Source organism: Cebus imitator, unplaced genomic scaffold (genome assembly GCF_001604975.1).
Source record: "Cebus imitator isolate Cc_AM_T3 unplaced genomic scaffold, Cebus_imitator-1.0 Scaffold19, whole genome shotgun sequence".
Classification (NCBI taxonomy): domain Eukaryota; kingdom Metazoa; phylum Chordata; class Mammalia; order Primates; family Cebidae; genus Cebus; species Cebus imitator.
The window spans coordinates 7,381,170-7,404,581 of NW_016107334.1; the positions used below are offsets into that span (position 1 = coordinate 7,381,170).

Below are 23,412 nucleotides of genomic sequence, written 5' to 3' on the forward strand. Positions count from 1 at the left end.
TGTTCAAAGTTAATCTCCATGATCCTGTTTTACAATGCATTTATGACAGCATAATCTCATCTCCACTATGTAAATTGAGTTGTATCTTATTTTCTTCTTTCATTTGCGGCACATTTTGCTGGTGGTGGCTAGATGAATGTTTGGGTGAAAGATAATTTCGTTGCCCTCCAGCCCTTGATGTCTGGTATAGCACAATCAGGGAATCGGTGTCACATTAAGGCAATTCTTATAATATAATCAAAGTTCTCATGTTGTACTCTCCTTTAGATGAAACAAACTAATGAAACATATTGACCCTCTTCACGCACTTCTGAAGCAAAATGACTAAGAGGTATTGAGACGACATGAAATACATTGACATTGATTGTGAAGTCGGCATTTCCCAGTCACATTGGGGGCTGATTAAAGTGTCACATTGACAATATAGCCCCTTTTGAACAGGAAATTAATACTAGCTTGGTGGCGAAAAGAATCTTCTTCCACAAGGAAACTTGCATCGTCTTTAATCCTTCTTAGAAAAAAAAAGGGTCACATCTTTTGCACTAGCAGGGCCTTCAGTTTTCTTGTTATGAAATAAGAATCAGAAGTGTCAACACTGTAGTTATGTTAAAAAACAGAATGCTGGCCATGCGCAGTGGCTCAGGCCTGTAATCCCAACACTTTGGGAGGCTGAGGCGGGTGGATTGCCTATGGTCAGGAGTTCAAGACCAGTCTGGCCAACATGGTGAAACCCTGTCTCTACTAAAAGTACAAAAAAAATTAGCCAGGCATGGTGGCAAACGCCTGTAATCCCAGCTACTCGGGAGGCCGAGGCAGGGGAATTGCTTGAACCAGGGAGGTGGATGTCGCAGTGAGCTGAGATCTTGCCACTGCACTCCAGCCTGGGTGTCAGAGCAAGACTCCATCTCAAAAAAATTAAAAAAATAGGATGGCCATTGTGTTTCATGTTTATTTTGGTTATGAATAACACTCAAAAATGAGGAGATGAAATAGAAATTTTTGAATCTTTCACTAACTCATTTGAGTGGGAATTTAGTTTAAATAGTAAAAGATTAAAACATGAATATAAGATAAATATGTAAGCTTTATTATTTCTGATATATAGGATAAAAAAAGAATGATTTGATTCTGAATAGAATGAGAATATAATGATTCTGAAATTCTGATTGTTTGATATTATACCCAGACATTTAACTTCACTGGCAGTAAGTTTCTCTTTGTAGAAGCTACCACTTGCCGCTATTCTAGGATTCATAATGTAAAAGAATCTACAAGATAAAGATCAAAGCATGGACACACCCGATTTGCTAAGCCCTAACATCCTGTTTTCCCTTGTCAGGGGAGAAGGAAATTATTACTCTAAGTTTCAGGTTTTCCATTGCTTCATTAATTTCCCTTCCATCCTTGTTTGATAATTCACTCAATAGATAATACAATGTTGCCATTCCTTACCTTAGTAGATGAATAACTGTTGCTTGTGTAGGAGAGGCATTCTGCTAGGTGTTCTCTAGCAGAAGGCATACGGGAGGGATGAGACAGATGAAGGAGGTGGGATGGGGAGACGTGTAACTAGGTCTATCTTTCTGAAAGTCCAGCCATGGTAAGATCATAAAGTAGCATGCAGGCCGGAGTTCCTCTTGCCTGAATCAGAACCCAAATTCAGCATTGTTCTACATTATTTACATTCCCCTTTGCTGCCCTTCTGTCTCTGTCACTACTGTGCTACAAAAATTGGGTGGCAATTTCCATCTGTGGCTATTTTCTTCTCTTTCTCTTTCCCGCAAAATGTCCTCTGGTTATAAATTTGATAATTTTTGTCACTGTGCCTAATAGTGAAAAGAGTATTAGGAATCAATATTTCAATCCAACCCCAACCCCATCACAATTGCACTTTGAGTAGATTTTATTTGGACTTCCCTGCTTCCCTTCTCACTAATTTATTTAAAAGCTCACTATCTAGCTGATAACAATGCCTGCTCTATTTCTAAATGCACACACATAAGCACAGAGAACTGTTTTCCTCATCTGCTAATTCGTAATACCAGAGAGAAAATGAAAATTGAAAAATAAACTCAAAAGAAATGCAGCTTCTTATTCTAGTTATGCCTTCAATACTTCTGGCCTTCAGAATTTAGATTCCACCCACATATAAGTTCAGGCTTCCCAGTATGATTTGATAGAATTAAAAAATGCAGTACAGCTGCTGTGAGGAATTATATTAAAATATTCTGATAGTTATCCTTAGTCTGACAGTTAAAACACAATTTATTGTTATCAGGAGTTCTCTATATATTCTGGATATTAACCTATTTTCTGATGTATTAACCACAAATATTATCTCCCATTCTGTGGGTTGCCTGTTTATTCTGTTGATATTGTCTTTTGATGTACAATTTTTAAACGTTTTCATGAAGTTCAATCAGTTTATTTTTTTCTTTGGTTGCCTGTGTTTTTGGTGTCATAGCTAAGATCTCACTGCTAAATCTAATGACATGAAGCTTTCCCCTATGTTTTCTCCTAAGTCTTTTATAGTTTAGCTCTTAGGAACTAAAAAGTTGTGGATCTATTTTGTGGACAAAGGACTTGATTAGCTGTTTCTCTAAAGACATAGAAATGTCCAGTGAAGATACAAAAAGATGCTCAAAATCACTAGTCATGGGGGAATGCAAATCAAAACCATCATAAGATCCTACTTCAAACCCATTAGGATTGTTATCATAAAAAAGCACATAAAATAACAAGAGTTTGTGAGAATATGGAGAACTTACAACCCTTATACATTGATGTTGGGAATGAAAACGGTACATCCAGGATGGAAAGCAGTATGGTGATTCCTTCAAAAAATGAAAATTAGAATCATTTGACTCAGCAATCCCATTACTGGGTATATACCCAAAGGATTATAAATAGTTGTATTATAAAAACACATGCACATGTACGTTCATTGCAGTGCTGTTGGTTCCAAAGAGTTGGAACCAACCCAAATATCTATCAACGATAGACTGCATAAGGAAAATGTGGCACATATACAGCATGGAATACTATGCAGCCATTAAAAAGATGAGTTCATGTCCTTTGCAGGGACATGGATAGTGACACAAGAACAGAAAACCAGACACAGCACGTTCTCATCATAAGTGGGTGTTGAACAATGAGAACACATGGACACAGGGAGGGGAACATCACACATTGGGGTCTGTTGGGGGTAGGGGGTTGGGGAGGGATAGCAGAGGGTAGGGAGATTGGGGGGGGATAATATTAGGAGAAATACCTAGTGTAGATGATAGGGGGATGAAGGCAGCAAACCACCATGGCATGTGTGTAACTATGTAACAATCCTGTAAGATCTGCACATGTACCCCAGAACTTAAAGTAAAATAATAAAAAATATTAAAAAATGAAAATTAGAATTACCACATGATCCAGAATTTTCACCCCATAACCAAAAGTATTAAAATCAGGGACGCTGTCATACATGGGTACCACCATGTGCACAGCAGCATCATTAGCAACAGCCAAAGGTAGAAGCAACCTAAGTGTCTGTCAAAAGATGAATAAATAAACAAAATGTGGTAGTTAGATACAGTGGACTATTATCCAGCCATAGAAAAGAAGGAAATTCTGACACATGCTATAATGTGCGTGAACCCTGAAGACACTAAAAAAAGTTAAACAAGCCAGTCAGACAGGGACAAATATGCGTAATAGCACCAAATGAAGTATTTTGAGTAAAGTCAGAAAGAGAAAGCAGAAGAGTGGTAGATAAGAACTAAGGGGAAAAGTAACAAGAATTTACTGCTTAGTTGGTACAGAGATTGTTTTGTAAATGCACTTCATGCCATCAAACTGTGTACTTAAAAATGATTAAAATTGTAAATTTTGTGTAATGTATCTTTTATAACAGTTTCAGAAAATAAGCTGCAATATTTAGATTTTGCCAAATTCTAAATCAGGAAAAAGGTTAGCTCTTTGGTTACTTAATCAACCAATAAGTTCATTCTATACTCATTAAGTATTTATATTACTAGATAATCTAAATTTAAAGAATTTAAAGTGTGAAATAAAATTGCTGTGTTCTGGGATCTTATATCATGAACAAGAATCACATAAAGAAGCAGTTACTAATAGTAAAAGTTGAAGATTGGGGTATATACATTATACATTCTGGGGGTAGCCTATTGATATAATAGAAATCCTGTCCTTTTTTTCTTTTTTTTTTTTTCTCTTATTGTTGCCCAGGCTGGAGTGCAATGGCACAATATTGGCTCACCACAACCTCCACCTCCCACGTTCAAGTGATTCTCCTGTCTCAGTCTCCTGAGTAGTACCAACACACCTGGCTAATTTTATATTTTTAGTAGAGACAGGGTTTTTCCATGTTGGTCAGGCTGGTCTCAAACTCCCCAACTCAGGTGATCTGCCCACCTTGGCTTCCCAATGTGCTGGATTTATAGGCATGAGCCACCGTGCCTGGCCCTATTAATCCTAATTTATTTTTAATTTAATTGTTTTTTATATATAACTCATACATCATGTAATTCACCCATTCAAGGTGTAATATTTTCAGTATATTCACAGTTATGCAACCATGACCACGATTAATTTTAGAACATTTTCACCCCAAAAAGATATTTTCTACTTATTTGTAGCTGCTGTTCATTTTCCTTAATCCTACCTCCATCCCTGAAACAGACCTAGGTAATCTCTAAACAACTTTCTTCTTCTATCTACATTCTATTTCTATAGATTTGCTTATACTGGATATTTCACATAAGTGAACTCATACTGTATATGGTCTTCTGTGACCAGCATCTTCTACTTCACATATTTTTAAGATTTATCCACATTGTAACATGTATCTGTACTTTATTCCTCTTTATTGCTAAATAATATTCTGTTGAAAATACCACAGTGGATTTATTTATCAGTTGATGGTCATTTCAACTTTTTCCCACTTTTTGGCTATTACTAATAATATCTCTATAAACATTCATGCATAAGGTTTTTCATATGGACATATGGTTTCAATTCTGTGTGTACTTAGGAATGATAACTGCATGCTTAACCTTTGAAGAACTGCCAAACTATATTCCAAGTGGCCTCATCATTTTAAATTTCTACAAGCAAAAGATGAGAGTTCCAATTTCTCTATATATTTGACAATACTTGCAGCTACCTGTTTATTATAGTCGTCCTAATGGGTATGAAGTGGTATCACACTGTGGTTTTGATTTGCATTTCCCTGATGACTGCCTGATTTATTTTCATGAATCCTTTAACGTTTATTTTCTTGTGAAACTTTTTAATTAAACAAAATGCTTTGACATAGTAATAAATGAGTGTTTTGGGTATATGTGTTTGTATGATAAAGATGCAAAATCAAAAGTCTTCCTTGATGTGTTGTATGATCAGAAATTTGGAGAATGATAAACTAAGCAACAAGCATTCAATATTAAGTAAACTGAGAGTATGGTGAAAGTAGCAATAAAAGAGTTCCCAGAAAAAGGCATTCTGGGTGAATATGTACCTGTCAGTCAGTGAAGGAAGACAAGGAGACATTACGGGATAGATGGGTAACATTTAAAAATATCCATAGAAATGTGAGAGAATTTGTCAGCCTTGATGAATTTCAAATATTCTGAAATGACTTGGAAGTGCACAATGTCCTTTAGGGGACATTGTGATAATGTATGATTCTGCAAAGGCAGACAAAGACCCGTCTGTGAGAGTTTTTTTCATGTTCTTCTCTCCTGTGTGCAAAAGGGAGGCTGAAGATTTGAGGCTGAGAATGACACTATTTTATTAAAAATTATCCCCATACCTATTTCAAAAACAATAAATGATGGTTACTCCAAAGGCAGAGTTATCAATTTAGATGAGAAATAATTAGGACTCAAACAATGTTAGTGCTTTACTAGTACTTAAGTTTTAGGTTTCTCTCCATTATACATCTTCAGCTTGACCTTTGTCGACTTCTAAGCCACTTCTCACTCATTTTAATATATTAATTGTAATAGGTTTTATTATAATTTCTATGTAAATATGTATCTTTTTGAAAAGTATGTTGTAATTCAAAAATGAGAACTTTCCACAGTACTGATTCTACAGACAAGGGATAAAAATCCCTTTTAGCCTTTTGTGGAACCTTGGGGAGTTAATGAGTGGACACCAGGGAGACGATATATTCCCTGACATTGTATGCAAATGTGTTTATTTTTTATTTATTTATTTTTTGAGACGGTTTCTCGCTTTGTCACCCAGGCTGGAGTGCAGTGGCATGATCTCGACTCACTGCAGCCAGGTTCAAGTGATTGTCCTGCCTCAGCCTCCTGTGTAGCTGGGACTACAGGTGCACACCAACACACCTGGTTAATTTTTGTATTTTTAGTAGAGATGGGATCTTACCATGTTGACCAGGCTGGTATTGAACTTCTGACTTAGGGTGATCTGCCCGCCTCGGCCTCCCAAAGTGCTTGGGAATACAGGCGTGAGCCACTACACCTGGACACAAATGTTTTTATTTTGTGTGTGTACTCAGATGTTTTTCTGAGCAAAGGGCTCATAATTTCTCTTTAGCTCTCAGAGGGATCTGTCATCACTGATAAGGTTGAAAGAGCTTCACTATCCTCATACACATAAAGAAAAAGGGGCCCAGATTTAGGCTGGATGTAAGAATGCTGAGCACACTGCTTTGTCACTTCAAATGAGTCTATAATGTTCTGATTCTTTGGGAACTTTAAGAAAAGAAGAACTACCACTACCTATGTTCTAGTTTACAAAATGTACCAATTAGCAAGATACTGAATTAAGAAATACAGGGTTTTCAACTTGCTGTCTGGACTTCTATGTTGACTTTGCATAAAGTGTTTAAAGCTGATGCTCTTGCATGGACTCCTGAGGGTTTCTTTTTGTAAAATGAACAAGCATCAAAAGGATTGCCAGAGAAGTGGTATGGGAGGTGAGTAAAAGATACTGGGTTCCTGTGAAACAGCAAACATCTGGGCATAGAAGAAGGACTTCTCACTATTTTATATAAAAGCAGATAGTGGCTTTATAGGTTGCAGATAAAACACAACAAAATATTAAGAAGTCGTGGAGATAATGCTCTTTTTTTTTCCTGATAATGAGAATAAAATAAAGAAAAGAATGCATTATTACAGTTGGTCTGATAGTTAGATACTTCTTTGTATTGCACCTATAAAATATAATTTCTATCTAGGATTATCCTTTCTGGAATAGGGTATGAGGAGGAGAGGCAGATCCGTAATTTCTTACAGGAAAATTCTCAATGAATATTTGTTTATTTGTTTAAGATGTAATCACTGGCTTTCACTATAGAACAAGATAATTCAGTGGTCAAAGGCAATATTCGTGAAATATTTATTTTGGCATGTAATGCCAAACCATTGGTCTGGTATTACGGTCAAAGATCCAGGTGACTGAATTTGCCATGTGGCTTCTTACTGTTGATAACATTTCTGGAAAGGTGACTATTTCATCCAAATGAGCCTTCAACTACTGCAGTGTCCAAGTTTCATGCAAGGGACCTGCAACCATTACCTGATAGCTCTTGTAAGCAATGCTCAAATCAACAGATCGTCTATAGTTCTCTAATGGAGTCTGGATGATGAATTTACATCTATATATCAGAAACATTGTCTTCTGCCCTACATTACTAATGTCAGAAAATTGCCTGTATATAATTCATCAAAGTATGTCTATAGACTCACTCCTTTACTATCTTTTCTCTAGCAAACTGTATAATTCCCCTTCATTCTACGTCAGGGGAGACCTTTAATCTTGCCTGGCTGCATTCTGTAGGGCTTTCTACATTAAAGAGCCTGAGCACGTGCCACTGGAGGCAACAAGAATGGGAATAATCCAGGATGAGGACAGTCCTATAGTAGTGACTTAGAAAATGGCCAGATAGAAAGCACTTTCTAAGAGATCACAGCCTCAGGAAAATGAATTTTAAATGTTTATTTGACAAAAAATAACTTATTCATATTTACGTATCTCTTTACTTTTCCTGCAGAATGGTCACCCTATAATATTGATTTATCCTTGAAGAACATTTGCAATTTGATGCATCCTCGACATGCATACTTTAATTCTTTGTCCTCTTTAATAACAGAAACTAAAATGAGTGAAATTTTGATAACATACTCAGGGTATATCCATTTCAGTGTCATAATGGGATCCTTCAGAATGACAGACAATATCGTATGATTCACAAGCCTAAGGCTTTGATGTCTCAATGCTTTTTCTATTCCTCTCTTAGATTTTGCTCCAGTGATGTATAATGGGGAAGTAGGGCTAAAGTGGATTCTTTTCCCAAGGGCAGATGTTCTATTGGCAAATGTATTAGAAATAATGACTTAACAGTAAAATACAATGAAAGGACAAAATAAAAAAACTTTAAAATAAAAGCACATAGATTTTAAATATGGGTTTAAGATCCTCCAGAATGAGTTGGATGCATGATGGGAAGTTTTACTCCCTGGTCTGGTATATGCATCTGGTGTTTGCATGAAGGCCAGAATCAACATGAGTAGAGATTTTCTGACAAGGCTGCAGTAGATCTGCTTTGAAAAACAGTAATAAAATAAATTGTCCAAAGAATAATTGTGAAAATGATGAGCACTATAACAGAGACTGGCTTGCATTTCCCTTTATTTTCCCAACATGCATTGAAGTCCTGGACACATAGTAGCTATTCAATAAATTGTGCTGGGATTGAAAGGGGATGATATAAGTTAGTGGGCCTTTCTGACTTCTAATTTATCTATAAATCAACTTTACCTTAAGCTCTGGAGTTAGACAGTAGAGAGTGCTAATCCTAACTGCCCATTAACTATCTCTAAAATGCAAGCAAAATTATATTTCTCAGGAATCTTTTCTCTGTGTAGACCTGTATTAGAGTTGGTCTTAAGAATTTTGTTTCTTTTATTATCTTCACTGAAGTTGAGGCTTTCTAAGCCTCAAAGACCTAAGATTAATTTTTTACTTATTTTGTATTGCAATTGATACTTTAATTGATAAATAAAAAGTGTATATGGTATATAGCATGGTGTTTATATGTATATATAGACACACACACACATTGTGATATGGCTAAATCAAGCAAACTAACATATATATTACCTCACATACGTATCTTTCATGTGTGTAGTGAGAACATTTAAAATCTATTCTCTTAGCAATTTTCAAGAATACAATGTATTGTTATTAACTACACTCACCATGATGTCATGATGTACAATAAATCCTTTAAACTTATTCCTCCTGACTGAAATTTTGTATTATTTGACTAACATGTTCCCACCCCCCCAATACACAGCCTGTTGTAATCACCCTTTCATTCTCTTAAGAAATTTCTGCATGAGATTTGGATTATCGAGTGTCTGCTGCCACTGGATATTTTATTTAAAGTAAGGTTGATGGGATTTGGCTGACTATTTCTAAGTGTAGTAGAGAATTTGGAGACCCACAGAGTCTAAATTTATGAAAACTAACTGAAAGTCTATTTCTGTGGGTAACTTAATTATATTTGATATAGATTTCACAGCCATGCAAAATCATATGAACTTTGGGCACAAATTGAGAAGGAATGAGACCCTGAATGTTAAGATAGGGTCAAATGGATACATTCCAATGAAGGTGAGGTCTGTGGATGTCTGAAGTCTGTCAATTTTTCCCTTCCAATAGAGGCAACATTTCCTGTACTCAGAAGATCATTCTCCCCTTCCTTGAAAAACTATAGCTGGCTCCTTCCTGGTAGCTTTCTTGAAGGGGACTACTAAAGTCTTCAGGGTCTAGCTTAATCTCCTCTCATTGCTTCTGAACCTGTAACCAGATGAGGGTTGTCAGATCCTAGGAGAACAAAAAAGTTACATGATTTTCCAATTCGTATTGAAATACCTTGGGGTATATGTGTAGAAATGGATTCTAGGGATGTTGCATATGAATTAAAAAATAATGTCACATTGAGTCAATTTATAGATATGGTGCACTAAACAGAGTGACTGACACGTTTAATGATTTGCTTGCTTGGGTGGTTGAAATATGGAACTATATGTAGACTGAATGAAATTGTAATACCAGTAAATTTATTCTGTGAGAACTGCTTACTAATCCCCTATGTCCTCCAAAAGAGGCTAGAGAAGATTTTCTTCATAAAAGCTTTGAGAAGTACATTTGTGAGCAGAGTGACAGCATCCTTAAAGAGCTCTCTGGTGGCTGTTCCCTGCAGGCCAAAAACAAGAGTGACAAACTGGGTTCCTAGAATTCAACAAAGATGATGGAAACATAAGGTTGCAGGGGTTGAGTGAAAGTATTTAATCACCAGAGACAAGATGTATGTGGTGACCAAAAGGGACAGCAGAGCCATCGTAGTAATCCAAAGGATTCGACCCTCAGAGACCTTTGGTATCGGCTGATTGATCAAGGCATTCTTATAAATTAAATAGTTGTGCATCACTCTACTGTCTTACTTCATGCTTTCAAGTAGGAAATCTCCATGTCTGAAGAAAAAAGTATGAATGAATCACCAACTTAAGAGACATGGTGCTTCCACAAAATCCTCAGACATGAGCCAGTTCACAGGCCCAGTTTAAACTTGTATAAGGATGGAGGACAAAGGAATCCTGTCCACTTTAGGAAGGATCTAACTGCACTACCAAAAATGTATGGCATAATCCTTTCTCCTAGCATTCTCCTGAGGTACCTGAAACTCTACCAGGGTGAAATCCACCAACAAGGGGTAAATAATCAGACTTTTCAGGGGTTGCTGGGCACTGAACTGACACTAATTACAGAGACCCAAAACACTGCCCTCAGTATGGGTGCTTATTGAGGTCAGGAGATCAATGGAGTTTTGGCTTGTGTTCTCACAGTGAGCACAATAGGACCATGGCTTCATACTGGGGTTACTCCCCAGTTTCAGAAAGCATAGTTAAAATGGACACAGAAACTAGCAAAATTTCTATAATGGATCTTTGATCTTTGGAGTGAAGTTTATTATAGTGGGAAGGGGTAAGTGGAAGGCATTAAAGATGCCTTTTGCTACTGAGGTAGTAAACAGAAATAGACATTTCTGGAGTGACTATAGAGATTCCTGGCATTATCAAGAATTTGAAATATCCAACTTGATGATTGCCATTTCATGCTTTGGAATATATTTGGGGTGTGTGTGTGTGTGTGTATGAGAGAGAGAGAGAGAGACACTTATATTCATGAACTCACTAGTCTTACCATCTTTTTCATCACACTGAAGCAAGTGGCCTGTTACCATAGTAAAGTGGACTTTTGAGGCAAGATAGGCAGCATCACCAAGCCTGGAACAATGTTTTCCATAATGTGCTTGATGGTCTATATCACTGGTCAACATATACTGTTGTTTCTGGCATGGCAAAAGACTTGTGGATTTGGGAATCCATCTCAAGCTAAGGGTCTTCTCCTTCCACTTCTCTGAATCCTACTATCTTCGAGTTCAAAATATTGAGGTCTCATTAGCACAAGCTGCTGTAGCACTTGAAATGAGAGATCCCTTGCTTTTCCTAACTCTTTTTAACTATCCTGACAATGAACTCTTGAATCCGTAGGAACAGCCCAGATTAGCTAGTTTAGGTTTCTTTTTCTTTTTGGTGTAGATCCTGCTTTCCTTTCAGACTCAGCTTGCATATTAGAAAGGATCGAAAAATCATCTTTTGAAACTGCCAAAGATGATTGCACTTCTTAACTTGGAATCTACAGATAGAATTTAGGAGTTTGATGAGCCCTGTAAATAGTACGTAAAATGTTACATGTTTATGCATATATGATGTTTATGAGAAGAAGGTCCATATCATTTATCATATTTCCTGTGGTACTCATAAGTCAAGAGTTTTACAACCAGGGCCCCACCTGAAACTGTATTTAACTACCCGAGCAAGGGGATGAGGTATTTAGGGGTTCACCATTTTTATCCTTAAGTTGCTTCCCAAAAGTATTATTGCCCATTGTTCAATTATAATGACTTTAAGCATTTTAACCACCAATATTAATAACATGAGCATAATTTTTATTTGTAACCCAGAAATACATAAATAATTTAATCTCATTAGAGAACCACAAGTATTAGTACATGGTATGAAATAAAATGTATCAAAGTTTATTCCAGATTCATAGAAAAATAAAGATAAATGCAGACACATTGAGTATTTTACCATCTTGCTGTTCCCTCTAGATGATTTTATTTACCTTCATCATTTCAACTCCAGCTCAAATGCAAGTGACTCCAACACCTATAGTTTCATGAAGACTCTCCTCAAATGTCCCCTGACAGGTGAACTGCTGTGGGCTTTAAGGCCTCTGCTGAAAGACATGGCCTATACACAAGCAGGTACAGTGAGAGAAAATATATCAACATATATAGGTATACACGTGCACACAAAGCATAAGTAGAAATGGTCTTCCAAGGGATGTCCAGCACAATCCCCCTGATTTAAGATGTATAGATGTAGAGTTCATAGTAGCCATGTCATCTGCTAAAACATAACTGCTCTTCAGTGCCTTAGTGTGAGGAAATGCTAGCCCCTACCTTGCCTGTAAGGAAATAACATTTTCTTTTCTTGCAATGGACTGCATAGTTTTCTTCCCTCTTCCCACTCCATTCCCTGCGTTGCGTCTGCCTTGTTGCTCTGTTATTTCTGAACCACAAAGCAAGTAGGCCATTTACAAAACATCAACCGATAAGGATGAATCTGCTCTGGGCCCATGCATAAAAAACTTGAAAGCAGAAAAAAAAAAAAATGAAAGGATAAGAGCTTTTCAATCAATTTGATAAAAAATTTAAGTTAATTAAAGGGAGACTCTATTTTTCCCTAGAAGGCAATGCTGATCTTTATTATTAATGCATACCAGCATTTCATAGCTGTGCATAATGATGGCCTGTAACATCAGGAGCAGTTTCATCTGGAGCCTAATTTGTTACAAAATCTTTTCTAGTAATCTTAAAGTGTGGCCTCTGCCACTGCCTCCCTCCAGCTCCAGGGTTAGTTCTGAACTCAGAGATAATGTTTTCCTTGCTGCCATCACCTGAGAATTAATTTGCAAGATTGTTTTTAGCTTTAAAGTAGTTTCCCAACCTTCCAAAAAAAATCATTTATAGGATTTTCACTTTGCTTTCATTTTTTTCTTTAGGTTCTATTAATAGAAACCTTTGTCAAAACATCATATGCATGCAATTTTCTCTTTGTAATAACAGTCCTAGCAGAGAGGGAGGAAAGAAAAAGATTAAAAGGTGCCACATTTTAATTCAGATATTGCTGTTTGAGAAGATTAAAATACTTCTCCAAACAGAAGTACCAAGTTTGAGTCACTCATTCCTATATTCATTCATGTGGATACATATGCACTGAGCACTTCCTACATGCCAGGCACTGTATTAGACATTGAGAAGACAAAGATGCTTAATATAGTTTTGCAGCCAAGGGTATTAATGTATTTAATACCTTATACTTATTGTCCTAGATACCATGAGGATACAAGAAAATTAAGTTACACTTCCAAATTTCAAGGGATTACTATTTCATAAAAACATATAAATTAGAGCCTAATATACAACATTGTTTCAGCCTGTGTGTAGGTAAGAGGTGTCAGATGTGAAAGTCCATATGGGCCACAGGGTTTGAGGAGACTCTGAAGGAGATGGATCAAGAAAGGTGGGCTGAAATCATGGCGTATTAATACTATATAATACCGTGCAGCTAGTTAAAGGAATGAGCTAGATGAATAAGTACTCATAATAAACTAAGTATGAAAAACAAACCTCCAGAAAAATATATTATAATTCATTATTTGTAAAAATAAAGATAAAAAAAACCTCTGAAGGATTAGAACAACTGGCTGCATTTGGACAGGCAGCGAGAAGGAAAGAATATGGCAACATGACAGACAGTAAATGTTTTTTAAAGACATATAGTGTCCACAGACAGGAAAGAGAATGGCTGACTGTGGCATATATGGGGTAACCATTTCAAAAGAGAAATAGGACAATCTGGGTAGACATTCATGCTCTATTTTATAATCAGAAAACCATGAGCTGAAATCAATGGAGATATCTTTTGTTGAAAAAGGCCTAGCCAGGTAGGCCCCAGCAGTGATGTGGGACAGATGGTGACATGGTTTGGCTATGTCCCCACCCAAAATCTCATCTTGAATTGTAATTTCCATCGTCCCCATGTGTCATGGGAGGGACCCAGTGGAGGGCAACTGAATCATGGAGACAGTTTTTCTTATGCTGTTCTTAGATACCGAGTTCTTAAGAGATCTGATGGTTTTATGAACATCTGGCACTTCCCCTGCTATCATTCCTTCTTGGGCTACCCTGTGAAGAGGTGCCTTATGCCATGATTGTAAGTTTCCTGAGGCCCTCCCAGCCATGCAGAACTGTGAGTCAATTAAATCTCTTTTCTTTATATATTACTCAGTCTTGGGTATTCCTTCATAGCATTGTGAGACTGAACTAATACAGAAAATTGGCAAAGGACAGTTTGAGAAAATTTTGGGCTGAGATGATGGGGTCTTCTAGATATACAATCATGTCATCTGCAAATACAGACAGTTTGATTTCCTCCTTGCCTATTTGAATACCCTTTATTTCTTTTTCTTGCCTGACTGCTCTGGCTAGAAATTCCAATACTATGTTGAATAGCAGTGGGGAGAGAGGACAACCATGTCTAGTGCCATATTTCAATGGGAATGCTTCCAGTTTTTGCCCATTCAGTATGATATTGGCTGTTGGTTTGTCATAAATAGCTTTTATTATTTTGAGATACATTCCATCAATACCTAGCTTATTGAGGGTTTTTAGCATAAAGGGCTGTTGAATTTTGTCAAAGGCCTTCTCTGCAACTATTGAGATAATCGTGGTTTTTGTCTTTGGTTCTGTTTATGTGGTGAATTACGTTTATAGACTTGCGTATGTTGAACCAGCCTTGCCTCCCCGGGATGAAGCCTACTTGATCATGGTGGATAAGCTTCTTGATGTGCTGCTGCAATCGGTTTGCCAGTATTTTATTGAAGATTTTTGCATCTATGTTCAACATGGATATTGGACTGAAGATTTCTTTTCTTGTTGAGTCTGCCAGGTTTTGGTATCAGGATCATGTTTGTCTCATAAAATGATTTGGGAAGGATTCCCTCTTTTTGGATTGTTTGGAATAGTTTCAGAAGTAATGGTACCAGCTCCTCTTGTATGTCTGGTAGAATTCAGCTGTGAACCCATCTGGACCTGGGCTTTTTGTGGGTGGTAGGCTTTTAATTGCTGCCTCAACTTCAGACCTTGTTATTGGTCTATTCAGGGTTTCGACTTCCTCCTGGTTTAGGCTTGGGAGGAGGCAAGTGTCCAGGAATTTATCCATTTCTTCCAGGTTTACTAGTTTGTGTGCATAGAGTTATTTGCAATAATCTCTGATGATGGTTTGAATTTCTGTGGAATCTGTGGTGATATCCCCTTTATTGTTTTTTATTGCATCTATTTGATTATTCTCTTTTTATTAATCTGGCTAGTGGTCTATTTTGTTGATCTTTTCAAAAAATCAGCTCCTGGATTTATTGATGTTTTGAAGGGTTTTTTGTGTCTCTATCTCCTTCATTTCTGCTCTGATCTTAGTTATTTCTTGTCTTCTGCTAGGTTTTGAGATTTTTTGATCTTGCTCCTCCAGCTCTTTCAATTTTGAAGATAGGGTCTCGATTACAGATCTTTCCTTGCTTCTCATGTGGGCATTTATTGCTATATATTTTCCTCTAGACACGCTTTAAATGTGTCCCAGAGATTCTGGTACATTGTGTCTTCATTCTCGTTGGTTTTGAAGAACATCTTTATTTCTGTCTTCATTTCATTGTTTATCCAGTCAACATTCAAGAGCCAGTTGTTCAGTTTCCATGAAGCTGTGAGGTTCTGAGTTAGTTTCTGAATTCTGAGTTCTAACTTGATTTCACTGTGGTCTGAGAGACTGTTTGTTATGATTTCCGTTATTTTGCATTTGCTGAGGAGTGATTTGCTTCCAATTATGTGGTCAATTTTAGAGTAGGTGTGATGTGGTACTGAGAAGAATGTATATTCTTTGAATTTGGGGTGGAGAGTTCTGTAAATGTCTATTAGGTTTGCTTGTTCCAGGTCTGAATTCAAGTCCTGGATATCCTTGTTAATTCTCTGTCTGGTTGATCTGTCTAATGTTGACAATGGGGTGTTAAAGTCTCCCACTATTATTGTGTGGGAGTCTAAGTCTCTTTGTAAGCCATTAATAACTTGCTTTATATATCTAGGTGCTCCTGTATTGGGTGTGTATATATTTAGGATCATTAGCTCTTCTTGTTGCATTGATCCTTTTATCATTATGTAATGTCCTTCTTTGTTTCTTTTGATCTGTTTTGGTTTGAAGTCTATTTTATCAGAGACGAGAATTGCAACTCCTGCTTTTTTTTTTGCTCTCCATTTGCTTGGTAAATCTTCTTCTTTCCCTTTATTTTGAGCCTTTGTGTATCCTTGCATGTGAGATGTGTTTCCTGGATACAGCACACCGATGGGTCTTGGCTTTCTACCCAATTTGCCAGTCTGTGTCTTTTGATTGGGGCATTTAGCCCATTTATATTTAGGGTTAATATTGTTATGTGTGAATTTGATCCTGCCATTTTGATGCTAGCTGGCTGTTTTGCCCGTTAGTTGATGCAAATTCTTCATTGTGTTGGTTCTCTTTACCATTTGGTATGTTTTTGGAGTGGCTGGTACTGGTTTTTTCTTTCTATGTTTAGTACCTCTTTCAGGAGCTCTTGTAAAGCAGGCCTGGTGGTGACGAAATCTCTGAGTACTTGCTTGTTCGTAAAGGATTTTATTTTTCCTTCACTTATGAAGCTTAGTTTGGCTGCATATGAAATTCTGGGTTGAAAGTTCTTTCAGGATTTTGAATATTGGCCCCCACTCTCTTCTGGCTTGTAGGGTTTCTGCTGAGAGATCTGCTGTGAGACTGATGGGCTTCCCTTTGAGGGTAACCTGACCTTTCTCTCTGGCTGCCCTTAGGATTTTCTCCTTAATTTCAACCCTGGTGAATCTGACAATTATGTGCCTTGGGGTTGCTCTTCTTGAGGAATATCTTTGTGGTGTCCTCTGTATTTCCTGGACTTGAATACTGGCCTGCCTTGCTAGGTTGGGGAAGTTTTCCTGGATAATATCCTGAAGCATATTTTCCAGCTTGGATTCATTCTCTCCATCACATTCAGGTACACTTATCAAATGTAGATTAGGTCTTTTCACATAGTCCCATATTTCTTGAAGACTTTGTTCATTCCTTGTTACCCTTTTTTAACCTAATCTTGCCCTCTTGTTTTATTTCATTGACTTGATCTTCGACCTCTGATATCCTTTCTTCTGTTTGTTCAATTCAGCTGTTGAAACTTGTGCATGCTTTGCGAAGTTCTCGTGTTGTGTTTTTCACCTCCATCAATTCACTTATATCCCTCTCTAAGTTGTTTCTTCCGTTAGCATTTCGTCGAATCTTTTTTCATTGTTCTTAGTTTCTTTGCATTGGGTTTGAACATGTTCTTTTAGCTCAGAGAAGTTTCCTTTTTTTCTTTTTGTTTATAGTGGTTTTATTCATAATTGCCAAAAGCGGAAAGCAACCGGTATGTTTTTCAATAGATAGATAAATAAACATAATGGAATACATTGGTATAACAGAATATTACATAATAAAAAGGCATAAGCCCTCAAGCATGAAAAGCTGAAATACATACTGTTAAGTGAAAGAACTATAGAGACAACAAAAAGATAGAGTTGCCAGAGGTCTAGGGTAAGGAGAGAGGGATGAATAGAAGCAGCACAGTGAATATTAAGATGGTAAAATTACCCTGCATGATACTGTAGTGGTGAAAACATAACTTTATGCATGTATCAAAATCCACAGAACTGCACAACACACAGCAAATCCTAATATAAGTCATATATTACAATTAATAATGATGTATATATATTGGTTCAGTAATTGTTACAAATGTACCATACTAATGCAAGATAATAGGGAAAATTATATGATAGGAATGTAAGCAGGTTTATAGGAACTCTGCACTTTATGCTCATTATTTTTGTAATCCTAAATGTACTCTAAAAATAAAATGAATCAATTTAAAAAATTAATTAAAAGTCACTCATTTACTTTCAGATTTTTTTTTTTTTTTTTTTGCATTTTAGGTTTTGGGGTACATGTGAAGAACATGCAAGATTGTTGCATAGGTACACACATGGCAGTGTGTTTCTTATCACCCACCTTCTGAAGCCTGATTCTGTCAATTCATCACACTCTTTCTCCATCCAGCCTTGTTCCCTTGCTGGTGAGGAGTTGTGATCTCTTGCATGAGGAGAGGCATTCTGGTTTCTGGTGTTTTCATCCTTTTTGCACTTGTTTCTTCCCATCTTTGTGGATTTATCCACCTGTCGTCTTTGTAGTTGTTGACTTTAAGATTGGGTCTCTGAGCAGACATCCAGTTTGTTGATGATGAAGTTATTTCTTTGTTTCTTAGTTTTCATTCTAATATTCGGGCCCCTCTCCTGTAGGACTGCTGAGGTCCACTCCAGGCCATGCTTGCCTCAGGATCACCTGGAGCTGCTGTAGAACAGTAAGGGTTGCTGCCAGTTTCTTCTTCTGCTATCTTTGTCCCAGAAGGATACCTGCCAGATGTCAGTCTGAGCTCTCCTTTATGAGGTGACTCTTTGGATATACAGGGGTCTGCCTCAGGAGACAGTCTTTCCTTTATAGGAGCTCACGTGCTGAGCTGTGAGCTCTGTTGTTCATTCAGAGATGCTGGGCAGGTACGTTTAAGTCTGCTGCAGCAGAACTGATAACCCCCCCTCTTTTTTTTCCCAGGCACTCTGTCCCGGGGATTTAGGGCTTTATTTATGAGTTTCTGTTGTGCTGCTGCCTTTTTTCAGGGCTTCCCTGTCCAGCCAGGAGGCAGCCTAGTCACTGTCTGCCTGCAGAGGCTTTGCTGAGCAGCTGTGGGCTCCAACTAGCTGCTGTGTGAACTTCCCTGCAGTCCTGTTTACATGGGTATGGTTAGAACTGCCTTGGCAATGGTGGCCCACCTGTATAATGGTGGACTCTCTCTGTAATGGCGGGCTGCCTCAGCAATGGTGGACTACCTCAGTAGTGGTGGACTGCCTCATTAATGGCGGACACCCCTCCCCCACAGAGCTGGACTGTCCCAGGTTCAGCTGTGCTTGTTGTGAAACTCTCAATCCAGAGCATTTCAGATTGCTGTTTTTTTTTTTATGGGGCTGGGACCAGCCAAGCCTGATCACCTGGCTCCCTGCCTTAGAGCCCCCCCCCCTTTCTTTTTTTGGGTTGAACGGGTGACTCTGTCTTTCAGTGTTCCAGTCGCCTGTTGAAAAGGCACGAGGATCTGTGTGATTTCCTGTGCAGTGACCCACTGCACCAGCTGAAACAGCTGTGCTGAGATTCATGGTGCTTTTGTGCCTGGGAATCTCCTGGCCTGTCTCCCTGTTTCAGTCCCTGCCTTTTTTTATCAGTTGAATGGGTGAATCTCTATCCCAGGAGCTCCAATCACCAGCTAAAATGGTGCCCGGACCCGTGTGTATTTTGTGTGGAGGACCATGGCGTCGGGCACTGGCCAAAACAGCCGTGCCGGCCGAAACAGCCATGCTGGTGACCTGTGGGGCTCCTCTGCCAGGGAATCTCCTGGTCTGTGGGCAATAAAAATCCATCTGGATATGCAGTGTCCACTCACCCTCTGCGCTTTCACTGGGAGCTGCAATCCTGAGCTGCTCCTAATCAGCCATCTTGGATGTCTCCCCCCTAAGGTATTTCTTAATCCCCAGAGCTCAACTACATTCCATTTTGCCTGCATATTCTTACTCAGGCTTTCTCTCTTTTAAGACTTTGCTGGAAGCAGCATGGAGCATTCAACATACAAAATCATTTTGAGTGTTTCAAACAATTGTATTTCTAGTTGTCCTTAAAAACTGAAGGTCTGCCTAAAAGTTGTAACCAAGTAGTTTGACACTAGCTTCCCAAGATGTGATATCTGTGTTTTTGCCACTCACCACTAAACCATTAAGAAAATCCCAAAAGTTTTTATACTTTTGTATGGCAGTTACAGCTTCCTGGTTACAGCTTCTCTATTAGTTAAGTTACAGATAAGCAGCTGCGAAAAGGAGACGCAAGGTGAAGTGGCTCTAATGAGACAAAATTCATTTTTTCTCAGTGCAGAAGATCTATACCTTATCTAGATCTCTCTCTATATAGAGTAATGTATATATAATAAATATATGCTCACATAGAATGTACATGATAGTATACAGGACACAGGTGAGTGTACAGCCCATTGTATCTTTATTTTTTAAGAGAAAGAGACAGAAACAACAAACAGAGTGTGTATTATAGAATTTGCATAAGCTAAATGGTAATATGTTGCTACTAGAACATTGTTTTCTTCTAGATAAATAAACTATTGATATTCCTTTATATGACCTACAATAATCAATAAATCACCAACTTCAGTTCTTTTGGTCTGGGTTCTTGCCTTTCATTCTGATGTGAACTTTTTTTTTTACATCTGAGATGTCATTTAACATTTTGGGGCCTCAGTTTTCTTGGCTAACAACAAGAATTTGAACTATAATGTCTCTGAACGTCTGCCAGCTGTACTTCCTGTGTTTGGATGTTATTGGTATCAGAGCTAGCTCTCCTTTTCCTGAGTTTCTGGCGTGTTCTTGCCTTGTAGAACCTACAGATATGGTAACCAATGGTGCTTCCTTCTTCCCAAAAGCATCTCATGCTCTGATATCTGCCTCTCATTTGTTTCTCAGAATGTCTGCCTTTAACCTTTTTACCTGTGGGTGCTGAGGACCTAGCAATGAACCAGGTCTAAGTCTCTTACTAATGTAGATTAAATTCATAGATCTGTGAGTGGCTTCTGTCAAGTGTGTAAGACACCATCAATATATTATGCACAAGTGAGATTTTTGTTCCAAATTATTAAGCTAGCTTTATTTTTCATTACAACTCATTTTATAGGTTTTTAAAAATGCTCGAGTGGCAAAAACTCAAATTGTTTTTCCTCTGCTCTCACCCTACAACAGTCAACACAGAAGACTTCTGTGACCAAATATATGTAGAGCTTTCCTCACTAGCAAGCAGCCCATCAATTCTGCAGTGGCACCAGGTGAGTGCCCTCCAATTCAATCCTAACACTGTCTACTCAGAGATTGTGTTAGATCCCACAGGTTAAGGGCCTAGTGCCCCCAGACTGTCCCACATTCTCCTTGCTTCCAATGCCTATTGCAAGCCTCAGGTTATTTTGCTTGTGCTTCTATAAATCAGGATTCCCATGACCCCTCCCTGGGTTCCACTGATTTGCTAAAGTATTTCACACACCGAGGGAAACACTTAAACTTACTGATTTATTATAAAGGATATAACAAAGGATACAGATGAAGAGACACATAGGGCGAGGCATGGGAAGGTGCACAGAGCTTCCACGCCCTCTCCACATACCAGTCTCCAAACACCTTCACCTGTTTGTCTATCTATCTGGAAGCTCCCCAAACCCAGTTTTTGAGGGGTTTATGAAGTCTTCATTCCATAGGCATGATTGATTAAATCATTGAGGATTGATGATCAGTAGACAATGATCAATTCATTGGCCATTAACTATAAACATGTGGGTACTTTTTTTTTTTTAAGAACTTATAAGACCATATTTCACTATTTTCTTGCCTTCATTTTTTTTAATGAAAAGCCAATTACAGTTTGTTTTTATAAAACGATGACATTTTTCTCAGTCATGTTTAAGATTAAGCCTGCAGCCCTTCTCCCCTCCTTGAAGGTTGGAGTTGAATGTCCCAATCCTCTAACCCTGCTTAGGTCATTCAGATGACCAACCCCCAACTTCAAGCTGCCCAGGACTTACCAGCTGTCAGTCAACTCATTACCATAAAAAAAGACACCACTTTGGAGATTCTAAGGATTTTTAAAAATTGTATTGCCAGAAACAGGGTAAAGGAACAAATATACATTTTACAATATCATAGCTATATATCTTTGAAATGTTCTTTGTATTTTCTTGGAACATTTCACAGATTAGTAACTGAATAACAAGCTCACGAATAATTCAGACTTATACTAAAAAATCTTCGTTAATTCCTCACATCTTGAGTATTTACCATTTCCATTTACACATTTCCAGTGACTTCTTTTTTATTCAATTCTAAACACGTGGGTTTCTATCTGGCACCATGTCCCTTCTGCCTGAAGATCTTTACTTTTTTATAGCATAGTTCTTCTTCTGACTAATCTTTTACTCTTCTTTGATTTGGAAGTGTATTTAATTTGCTTTTACTCTTAAAAAATATTTTCACTGTACATTTCTGGGTTGATATATATGTATATGTGTGTATAAATATACATGTGTGTGTACATATATTTTTTTCTCCTAGAGCTTTTTAAGACAGTATTTCACAATTTTCTGGCCTCCAATTTTTCTAATAGAGAGCCAATGATAAATTGCCTTTTTGTTCTAAACATTATGACATTTCTGTCAGCCAGGTTTAGGAGTCTGTCTTTTTCCTTGGTTTTCAGCAGTCTAATGCTTATGAGAAAATATGTGGTATTATTTGTATGCACCCTATAGGAGGATCATGAGCTTATAAAAACTCTGGCTTTGAGAAATTTTTGGTCATCACCTCCTAAAATATTTTTTCCTACTTGTTTCTTTTTGTCTCCTATAACACCAATAATGTGTATGTTAGAGCTTTTTATATTCCCCATAGGTTTTGTTACCAAACTAAAGTGAGTCCACTCATACAGTGGGTTAATATTCACACAGTGGCCAAATATTCACACTGAGGTTTGCCACTGCAGAATGGAAGGCATTTATTTGCAGGGTACCAGGCACGGAGAATGTGGCAGTGCATGCATCAGACCCATCTTCCTGATGGCTTTCAAGCAATTGTCTTTAAAGAAATGGGTATATTTCAAGAAAGCAAAAGTTACAGGCAAAATCATAAATCAATATATGGAGCTTATTCATTGCTTTGGTTTAAAAAGATGGGATATCTTGAAGCAGAGGCTTACAGGTCATAAGTAGATTCTAAGATTTTTCTGATTTGCAGTTGGTTAAGGAAGAAAAGTTTTGTTTAAAAATTTTGGGTCAGCAGAAAGATATGTAAGTTCTGGCTTGTAGACGTGACTTCTTCCAGGCCCCTTAGGAAGACCATTGAAACAATTTAGTCCTCAGTTCCCCTTTATCACTCCTGCATCTGAAAAAAAACAGGGGCATATGTTAAGACGAGACATGTGTCAAGATGTTATTTTTAGTTTCTATCAAGAACCAAATATCTCATGGCTCTAACTTCCT

The 23,412-nt window shown here is 37.7% G+C and overlaps 1 long non-coding RNA gene across 3 annotated transcripts in view; it reads right to left on the reverse strand.

Moving 5' to 3' along the window:
• LOC108296003 overlaps positions 1 to 23,412 on the reverse strand; it is a 290,157-nt gene that overhangs the window by 21,727 nt on the left and 245,018 nt on the right. For 2 of the 3 annotated variants that reach the window (XR_005198351.1, XR_001821706.2), the window contains one exon: positions 21,726 to 23,314. The exons of the other annotated variant lie outside the window; for it this stretch is intronic. This is a non-coding gene — a long non-coding RNA (uncharacterized LOC108296003). Of the gene's footprint in view, positions 1 to 21,725; positions 23,315 to 23,412 lie in introns of those variants that run through there. 3 annotated transcript variants of the gene reach the window in all.